The sequence below is a fragment of the Saccopteryx leptura genome, chromosome 2, assembly GCF_036850995.1.
Source record: "Saccopteryx leptura isolate mSacLep1 chromosome 2, mSacLep1_pri_phased_curated, whole genome shotgun sequence".
NCBI lineage: Eukaryota > Metazoa > Chordata > Mammalia > Chiroptera > Emballonuridae > Saccopteryx > Saccopteryx leptura.
In genome coordinates, this window is record NC_089504.1 from 191,560,231 (window position 1) to 191,571,391 (window position 11,161).

General features: G+C 41.7%; 1 non-coding gene across 1 annotated transcript; it reads right to left on the reverse strand.

The window, feature by feature from the left end:
• Positions 1 to 763: 763 nt before the first annotated feature.
• On the reverse strand, positions 764 to 839 carry TRNAT-AGU (transfer RNA threonine (anticodon AGU)). Its single transcript has one exon. It is a non-coding gene; the product is annotated as a tRNA-Thr (tRNA).
• Positions 840 to 11,161: the final 10,322 nt, after the last annotated feature.

Here is an 11,161-nt window from a genome sequence, read left to right on the forward strand (position 1 = left end):
TGGCTAACAGAAACTGGTGGAAAGTGTCCAAACCTTCCTCACTTGCTTGGTTGTTAGAATTCTACTTAAACTAAGCAACTAGAAACATTTTCTTGAGGTGGTCTTGATTGTCTAACAGTCCTGTTAGGGTTTGAGTCGTCCTTGATAAAGGGAATTCTGAGCTTTCTAATTCTATTGGTCACTTGGGAAAAAGGATTTAAGCTATTTTCTATTATATTTATGTCTTATATTTTAATGATTTAGTTACAATTACTAACTGAAATGACTAATAAATTTTATATTTTACTTAATTACAAGTTTTTTTATATTCTAAGAAAATATCCTTTATTTATGCTGTAATTTTATGCACTTTATCAGAAGATGTCTAACAAGCTTAAGAGAACAGATTTTTGTTCATATTCTTTAGCCTTTTAATCTAGGCTTAAAATTTAAATGGTTTTTTTTTTTTTCCCCCTGTATTTTTCTGAAGCCGGAAACAGGGAGAGACAGTCAGACAGACTCCCGCATGCGCCCGACCGGGATCCACCCGGCACACCCACCAGGGGGCGATGCTCTGCCTACCAGGGGGCAATGCTCTGCCCCTCCGGGGCATCGCTCTGTTGCAACCAGAGCCACTCTAGAGCCTGGGGCAGAGGCTGAGGAGCCATCCCCAGCGCCCGGGCCATCTTTACTCCAGTGGAGCCTCAGCTGCGGGAGGGGAAGAGAGAGACAGAGAGGAAGGAGAGGGGGAGGGGTGGAGAAGCAGATGGGCACCTCTCCTGTGTGCCCTGGCCGGGAATCAAACCCGGGACTTCCGCATACTAGGCCGACGCTCTACCACTGAGCCAACCAGCCAGGGCCTAAATGTTTTTTTTAACTACTACAATTAGTTATTTATTTTCTATTTTTTTTTAATTATTTATTATGTTGAGAATTTTATTGTTAAGCCAATCAATAGTAATATTTGTCACTCTGGGTTTGGTGACCTAACATTGAACAATACTGCTTTAAAAATGATAAACTAAACTAAACATAAAAAGACATTATTAACAATCATTACATATTCCCTAATATTTAAACCAAGATTTCAACATTATAGGGTTATGAAATAGCAAATAAAAAGAATTAAGAAAAGACCTTTGAAATAACACATACATTTTTAACATAGAAAATATTTTCTTGCCCTGGCCGGTTGGCTCAGCAGTAGAGCATCGGCCTGGCGTGCGGGGGACCCGGGTTCAATTCCCAGCCAGGGCACATAGGAGAAGCACCCATTTGCTTCTCCACCCCCCCTTCCTTCCTCTCTGTCTCTCTCTTCCCCTCCCGCAGCCAAGGCTCCATTGGAGCAAAGATGGCCCGGGCACTGGGGATGGCTCCTGGCCTCTGCCCCACGCGCTAGACTGGCTCTGGTCGCTGCAGAGCGATGCCCCGGAGGGGCAGAGCATCGCCCCCTGGTGGGCAGAGCGTCGCCCCTGGTGGGCGTGCCGGGTGGATCCCGGTTGGGTGCATGCGGAAGTCTGTCTGACTGTTTCTCCCCGTTTCCAGCTTCAGAAAAATACAAAAAAATAAAAAATAAAAAGAAAAGAAAATATTTTCTCAGCCTGGCCAGTTGGCTCAGTGGTAGAGCGTTGGCCTGGCGTGCAGGAGTCTCAGGTTTGATTTCCAGCCAGGGCACACAGGAGAAGCATCCATCTGCTTCTCCACCCCTCCCCCTCTCCTTCCTCTCTGTCTCTCTCTTCCCCTCCCGCAGCCAAGGCTCCATTGGAGCAAAGTTGGCCCGGGCTCTGAGGATGGCTCTGTGGCCTCTGCCTCAGGTGCTAGAGTGGCTCTGGTCTCAACAGAGTGATGCCCCAGATGGGTAGAGCATTGCCCCTTGGTGGGCGTGCCGGGTGGATCCTGGTCGGGTGCATGCGGGAGTCTGTCTGACTGCCTCCCTGATTCTGGCTTCAGAAAAATACAAAAAATATATATATTTTTTTTCTCATAACTTTTCACACACCAGTGGAGGACAATAAGCTACTATTCCTAACCCAGTGGTTGGCAAACTCATTAGTTAACAGAGCCAAATATTAACAGTACAGTGATTGAAATTTCTTTTGAGAGCTAAATTTTTAAACTTAAACTATATAGGTAGGTACATTCCTTATCGAGGTAGTGCCCGCATATGGTCTTTTGTGGAAGAGCCACACTCAAGGGGCCAAAGAGCTAGCTGCATGTGGCTCGCGAGCCGCAGTTTGCCGACCAGGACTCCTATGGAGGGCTTATGTGACTTTTAAGTCTTAAGGAAGGGGGAAGGGGAGAGGCAACTGGAGGGCCTGTCCCTTACAATTCTATGTCTTATAATTCTATTACTCATTTTCCATTGTAGAGCTGTAATTCATTTCATGGAACTGATAATTAACAAGGTCTACACCTGTGGTTTGTTATTTTCTAAACATTTCTACCTGGCCCTTCTTGCACAACCTGAGGTGGGCTGAACCCCAGCCTGGCCAAGCACTGGGGGGCGGTGGTGGTGAGACTTGGATCTCGGCGCTCGGCTGGCTGCCTTCTGTCTTCCTCCTGCTCAGGTGTGCCCGTGTCTGTGGAGGCAGGAGCATGGGGGGGGGGGCGGGGAGGAGCAGGCCTGTGCTTGCCTCTCCATGGCTGTGCCCCTGCCCCGTTGTTCTGCACACTGCATGTTCCAGCTTGGCTTTTACTTTTCTCTCACCCAAATCGCTCACTTGCTGCTCTTTTTCCCCAGAGGCTGGAGAAACACTTCCTGGGGCATATTCCTCAGCCCTCTCCTTTTTTACAATATGCACACTGATTCTTTCCTAGTGGAGTCTTAATTCTTTTTCTCGAATCCCCTTTTTGTCCTAGGTGTAAATCTGGCCGGACTAGGAAGACATAGCGCCTTTTCCGTATTGAGCATGCCTTTAGCCACTGTGGCGGGTTCATTGTTAAATTTAGCCATTAATCAATGCAGAGGAACCAATCAGGGTGGCCTGGATCCTCAGTCACAATATTCCAGACTGCCCTTACCAGCCAGGGATTTAAAGTCCTAGCTGATGGCCATCCAACCTCGAAGGTGGGCCATTCTAATTTACAGAGTGTGCAGAGTCTTCTTTTTGACCATTTAATTCCATACCCTCGATTGTCTCCATAGGCTTCTTGAAAGTGCTTTAGGAGACAACTTAAGGGGGTCTTTTGTGTACTGGGCCCTCCTCCCATATTTAATATTTGGCCACTGATTTACAAAATTGAAACTGTCTGAGAAATGCAGGAATTAGCACACCAATAAAGGCAAGAAAGATAAGACAGATAATAATTAGTACTCAGAATAAAGGATGTTTGACTATAGAGGTGTCAATTATTACACAAGTCAAGAGGTAGGAGCCAACAGAAGAGAATAGTTTCTTCAGGGAAGAAGTCAGACAGAGTACCCTGAAGCCAGAGGTCTTGGATCCAAGAAAAGAGATTTTAGTGGGTCCAGGGAAAAGACCCATACCACAAAATGTCATGAGAGATTTCTTGGATGAACAAAGAGAATTTACAGTACAGACAATTCACTATTTAATAATTTTTAATGCTTCTATGAACTTTGCTAGTTTTATCATTTGCGGGCTCTGGCAGACAGCCACTAACCAATATGAAATTTATAAATTTCCCTTCACTTTTGCCCTCTGGTTTTAAGCTAGAAACTTCCAATTTTTGCAAGCAAGAACTTAATTCAGGCCTTAAAAACAAACACATTTAGACATTAAACAAAGACTTTATATGCACAAATCACAAACTAAGAAATTTAAATGAGCATACTTTACTTATTCGATTAAAATTATACCAGAAATTTTCCTGACAAACAAAGAGACAAAACAGATCATTTCCTATTTAAGCACAGAGCTCAATAGACAAAGGAAGGGTTACCCCATCAGGGTCCTCTCAGGTGCTTGCTCAGCCACGTTCCTGGAATTTAGGCTCTGGCACCAGAGATCCCCACTCACACACCAATCACTTAGGGGTTTTAGACAGAAACATTAAAAATAAAGACTGACATCTCGGCAAAGACAAAGGTGTCCCTGGAAGTCCAAGACAGGACTGATTAACTCAGTCCCTACTCAGGTCTCTTCCTGAGAGCACCACCAAATGTGGCACCACCAAATGTCCCCACTCAGGTCTTCTTCTGAGAGCACAAATAGATGTCCTTGGAAGTCTGGGGCAGGACTGATTAACCTGGTTAACTCAGTCCCTACTAATTGTCCTTCCAGAGTACAACAAGATGCATCCCAGAAAAGCCTGAGGTAGGACCCAAAACTCTCCACTGACGTCTCGGTCTTGGAGAACCTATTGCACGAGTAAGACTGTGTCCAATCCTCATACAATAGTCCAAATTGACCAGTCACAAACAGCAAAGCAAAATATTTGCCTTATCTACACACCTCTGGAGTCACAAACAACAAAACAGAAGATCTGCCTTACCTACACACATCCAGAGGTCAGAATCTTACACTCCTCGATCTTTCTGCCAAATTGTCCAAATCCTTGAATTTGGGAATCAGGAGTGTCTGCAGAAGACCTGTCTGAACCTCAAAGGAAAATGGGGAAATGTCTCAGGTGACACCTTTCCTCAAGATTCCAGCGGGGTTGGGCAGTCCTCCGGAGAGAACAGCCGATTCGGGGTGTCTCTACCCAGTGATGTAGAACACTGGATCCTGGACAAGCCCCCAAATGTTGTAAAGTAACATTCCACTGGGTTTATGTAGAGACATCAAGTCCAAATAAATTTTTAAGGAGATTTATTAATATGTTGACTGCATATGACTAACAAGGGGCAAAGCTGACCCAAATCATGCTGTGCAGAATACAGCCCTGAGGCAGTTTATATGCCTTTAATCACACACAGGTTGGCAGGAAAAGAAAGAGGAGGGGGAAATGACATAATCATTAGCAAGCTTATAACATTTGTCTATAGAATTTATAAAAATATTCCTACATATTAAAACTTATAAGGTAACACAATAGCGATTAATGTTATTTTACATATTAAAAGACATTTCCAAATGATTTAGTGTTTATCTGCTATCCCTTTGTCTAGAGGTATATACATTAACTATATGCCTTCAGGATGGGAGGGGGAGCCTACATGGTGCCAGGTCATAAGCATTTGTGAATGGCCCATTAAAGAAGGAAAGAAAGGAGAGGAAAAGGGCTTGCTTAATCTTTCTTTCCTTCCCTCACACCTGGCTAGGTATTTATCCTCTTCCTCACAGGTGCAGGGGAAAGGAGGGAATCCAAGTTTCCTCTTCACTTCCACTCAAAACTCAGCACAAAATCTATTTATAACATAATGCTGTCATCCATCCTGAGTTGGTGCAGATCACACACAAGTATAGAAATTATATTTACAAAATCTCTCTGTATGCTTAGCCCAAATTATAAAATGCCCTTTAAGCTTCCTAGTAAAGGGGGGATTTCTACACAGTATGTCTCTACAAGTCAGGAAACTTTCACATTTCTCTCCTCTCACTCCCTACAGAAAGGAGAGAACAAGACACCTGACTTCTTTTCCTAAAATATTAATATTAATTTTTTCATTTTTTGATACCTTGCCACACCACCACCTTATCAGGCTAAAGTTTTTTGGTTTTGACTTCTTGTTTGTTTGTTTGTTTGTTGTTTTTTAACCATTTAAGTCTTTCTGATCCTTTCAACCAAAAGTACTCATTGATATACTGAACATCTTACTATAGTTATTCAACCCATAAATATTTGAGTACCTATTATGAGGCAGTATGCTAACTTCATTATAAGTATTACCCCTAACCCTGCAGCAATCTGTAAGTTAGATATTATTATTCTCATTTATAAGTGAGGAAACTGAAACTTAGACATTAAGTGAATTATTAACTAAAATAGTACCTGGTAAAGCCAGAATTTGAACCCAGGCCTATCTGACTCTAAAGCACATGCTTTGTGCATTCTGTTTTGCTTCCTAGTTCAGACAACTTTATTATGTGCAGTTTTATTAAGTCAGGACTCTAAAACTTCTTAAAACTTACTGAGGATTTAGAGAATTTTTTATTTATAACATTAAATAAAAAATAAAAAAGTAAAACTAAGCGCCCTGGCTGAGTAGCTTAGTTGGTTGGAGTGTCTTTCTGAAGCTCCAGGGTTGAGGGTTCAATCCCTATAGAGGGCACATGCAATAGGAACCAATGAAGCAAAAATGGGTGGAGGAGCAGGTTGATGCTTTTATTTCTCTCTTGCTTTCCTTTTCTCTTCCTCTCTCCAAAAAAGAAATAAATAAAACATTAAAATTAAAAAATTTGAAAACTGAAGAAGCCACACCAAGACTGGTAGGAAAAGCAAAAACATGGAGAGGGCTTCCCAGCTCCCTGGAGTGAACGGCAGCCCGGAGAGACTCGCGTGGCAGGAAGTGAGTTTAGCAGAGAAAGGAAGGTCCTCAATCCCAGGAAAAAAGCCCCAGCCTGCAGTCCCAGAGTCTAGGAGAGGTGTATGGACAGTATTTAGCTGGAAACAAGACAGGATACTGTTTGTGAGAAAGAGACTGATTTCTCAGACCCAGGATTCTTCTTAAAGGGACCACACAGAACACCTCTTTCACAACCACTCACCCAGGGCTCCGGGGGATGGAAAGAGAGGAGAGTACCAGAGTAGCAGGAAGAGAGTGTAATCTAGGAAGCACAGAGAGAAACATTTTGAGAGACAGCCATCCTAACCCCTGGGATGAGTCACTCCCCAAAACTGAAGTGAATATTTCCCCCGGAAACAGCAATACAAGCAAAGGAAAGCAGGACACCAGCCAAACAAGCTCTCCCCTGGCACTCAGAGCAGAGTCGCTTAGAAGGAGGGAGCTTTCGGGGCTGCAATAGTGAGTCTTAGGGTCTGAGCTGCAGTGCCCCCACCCGCAAGGCTGAGGGCTCGCCTGAGGGCGGGGGGGACAGTGAAATGCTGAAGCACAGTTTTGTCAGCAAGGGCGGAAGCTGGCTGGCCACCACTGGGCCCAGGTGTGAGCTCAGTCTTGCTTGGCTGGGGAGGAGGGGGCATGCAAAAGTGGTCAAGCCCAGCTGCAGGAAGCCTGTAATCCAGCCTGCAGGGGAAGAGCAGGAACCCTAAAGGTGTGGAGACCAGCCCTTGAACAAGGGCACAGGAGCACAGCCTTGCCTCACCTGTGGAACCAAGGCTTGAGGCCTGACTCAGGAGCCGGCTCCTCCCACAAGGGTGTAGCCAAAAACCCAGAAAGGGCAGAGTCCCACTACTGAGCATGGGCACGAAGTCCCACCTGGCCTGTGGAGCCAAGGCTTGCAGCCGTCCACAAGCAGGCTTCTCCTGAAAGGACAAGGCAGAAGGCTGGAAACAGGCGAAGACCTGTAGCTGAGCAAAGGTTCTCGCCACAGCCCTCAGGGCCAAGCATGATGCCAACCATGGGGGCAGGGCAAAGGCCAAGGCCACCAAGGCTTGTACACCTGAGCACGTGATCACAGCCACTCCCATGAAGGAGAGGTGGAAACCACAGGAACAGCCCCAATGGGCAGGCAACAGAAATTCCCATACCCAAACGCCCTAGGCAGCAACAGCAGAGGGGTGGTGGGCCTCCTGACAGACCATATCTAATAACAGAGGCCACACCCAGTGGACTCCAGTGGCCAAGACCTTCTTTTACACAGAGAAGATGAAAAGGCAGAGAAATGCAAAACAAATGAATCAAGAGAAATCCCCAGAAAAGGACCTGAATGAATCAGATATAACCAAATTACCAGATGCGGAGTGTAAAACAGGGGTCTCCAAACTTTTTACACAGGGGGCCAGTTCACTGTCCTTTAGACCATTGGAGGGCTGCCAAATACAGTGGTCCTCTCACTGACCACCAATAAAAGAGGTGCCCCTTCCAGAAGTGCAGTGGGGGCTGGATAAATGGCCTCAGGGGGCTGCATTGTGGCCCACGGGCCGTAGTTTGGGGACGCCTGGTGTAAAATAATGATTGTTAGCATGCTCAAAAATATTAGAACCACAATAGATGGTCATTACAAACAATTAAATAAAGAGATAGCAAATATAGAAAAAATTGAAATAATAAAAAAATCAGTCATAAATGAAAAATACAATATCAGAAATGAAGAACACAATGGAAGGAATTAAAAGCAGAATGGATGAAGCTGAGAATCAAATCAGCGAGTTAGAGGACACAATAAATAAAGGCACAGAAGCAAAGCAGAAAAAAAGAGACTCAAAAAGTCTGAGGAAACTCTAAGAGAGCTCTGTGACAACATAAAGAGAAATAACATCTGCATCATAGGGGTTCTTGAAGAAGAAGAGAAAGAACAAGGGATAGAGACTTTGTTCAAGCATATCATAGCTGAAAACTTCCCTCAATTAAGCAGGAAAACATCTCACATGTTCAGGAAGCACAGAGAACTCCATTAAACAGAAACCCAAGGAATTCAACACCAAGACACATCATAATTAAAATACCAAAGCTAAGTGATAAAGAGAAAATATTAAAAGCTGCTAGAGAAAAAAAGACTATCACCTACAAAGGAGCCCCCATAAGGATGACTTCCGACTTCTCAATAGAAACACTTGAGGCCAGAAGGGAATGGCAAGAAATATTCAAAGTAATGCAGAACAAGAGCCCACAACCAAGACTACTTTATACAGCAAGGCTATCATTTAAAATTGAAAGAGAAATAAAAAGCTTTCCAGACAAAAAAAACTCAAGGAATTCACTACAACCAAACCAAGGCTGCCAGAAATGCTAAGGGGCCTGTTGTACACAGATCAAAGGAGAAAAAGAATATAGTAAAAGAGGAATACAGTTTTAAAGAATAAAATGGCAATAAACAATTACATATCAATAATAACCTTAAATGTAAATGGATTAAATGATCCAATCAAAAGACATAGCATAGCTGCTTGGATAAGAAAACAGGACCCATACCTATGCTGTCTACAAGAGACACACCTTAAATAAAAAGATGCACATAGACTAAAGAAAAAAGGATGGAAAAAAATATTTCACGCAAATGGAAATGAAAAAAAAAAAAGCTGGGGTAGCAATACTTATATCAGAAAAAATGGACTTTAAACAAAGACTATAGTTAGAGATAAAGAAGGTCACTACATAATGATAAAGGGAGCAATCCAACAGGAAGATATAACATTTATAAATATCTACGCACTTAATATAGGAGCACCTAAATATATAAAGCAGACTTTGATGGATTTAAAGGGCGAAATCAACAGCAATACGATAATAGTAGGGGATTTCAATACCCCATTAACATCATTAGATAGATACTCAAAAAAGAAAATTAACAAAGAAACAGCAGACTTAAAGGACATATTAGATCAACTCGATTTAATAGATATCTTCAGAACCTTTAACCCTAAAACAGCAGAATATACATTCTTTTCAAGTGCTCATGGTACATTCTTTAGAATAGACCACATGTTAGGGCAAAAAAGTGCTCTGAACAAATTTAAGAAGATTGAAATCATATTGAGCACTTTCTATGATCACAATGGCATTAAACTAGAAATCAACCACAACAGAAAAACTGAAAAATACTCAAGTACTTGGAAACTAAATAGCATGTTATTAAATAATGAATGGGTAAACAATGAGATCAAAGAAGAAATTAGAAAATTTCTAGAAACAAACGATAATGAGCGTACAACAATTCAAAATTTATGGGACACAGCAAAAGCAGCCCTGAGAGCAAAGTTCATAGCATTACAGGCATACCTCAAGAAGCTAGAAAAAGCTCAAATAATCAACTTGACCCTACATCTAAAAGAACTAGAAAAAGAACAGCAAGTAAAGCCCAGAGCTAGTAGAAGGAAGAAAATAATAAAGATCAGAGTGGAAATAAATGACATAGAGGCTAAAGAAATAATACAGAGGTTCAATGAAACCAGGATCTGGTTCTCTGAAAAGGTAAACAAGATCAATGAACCTTCAACCAGACTCACCAAGAAAAAAAGAGAGAGGACTCAAATAAATAAAATTAGAATTGAGAGAGGAGAAATAACAACTGAAACAACAGAAATACAAAATATTGTAAGAAAATACTATGAAGAACTGTATGCCAAAAAACTAGACAACCTAGATGAAATGGACAAATTCCTTGAAACATACAATCTTCCAAAAATTAATCTGGAAGAATCAGAAAACCTAAACAGACCGATTACACCAAATGAGATAAAAAAAACTCCCAAAAAAGAAAAGTCCTGGGCCTGATGGCTTCACAAGTAAATTCTACCAAATATTCAAAGCAGAAATAACTCCTATACTTCTCAAGCTATTTCAAAAAATTCAAGAGGAAGGAAGACTTCCAAGCTCCTTTTATGAGGTGAGCATAATTCTGATTCCAAAACCAGGCAAAGACAACACAAAGAAATAAAATTATAGGCCAATATCCTTGATGAATTTAGATGCAATAATCCTCAACAAAATATTAGCAAACCGGATCCAGCAACATATGAAAAAAATTATACACCATGATCAAGAGGGATTTATTCTTGGGAGGCAAGGCTGGTACAATATTCACAAATCAATCAATGTGATTCATCACATGAACAAACGGAAGGAGAAAAACCACATGATAATTTCAATAGATGCAGAAAAAGCATTTGATAAAATCCAGCACCCATTCATGATCAAAACTCTCAGCAAAGTGAGAATACAGGGAACATACCTCAACATGATAAAAGCCATCTATGAGAAACCCACAGCCAACATCATACTCAATGGGCAAAAATTAAAAGCAATACCCTTAAGATCAGGAACAAGGCAAGGGTGCCCCCTTTCACCACTCTTATTCAACATAGTTCTGGAAGTCCTAGCCACAGCAATCAGACAAGAAAAAGAAATATAAGGCATCCAAATTGGAAAAGAAGAAGTAAAATTATCATCATTTGCAGATGATATGATATTGTATATAGAAAACCCTAAAGTCTCAGTAAAAAAACTACTAGACCAGATAAATGAATTCAGCAAGGTGTCAGGATATAAAATCAATACTCAGAAATCAGAGGCATTTTTATACACTAACAATGAACAGTCAGAAAAAGAAATTAAAGAAACAATCTCCTTTACCATTCAACAAAAAAAATAAAGTATGCAGGACAAAATTTAACCAGGGAGATTAAAGACTTGTACTCGGAAAATTATAAAACATTGATA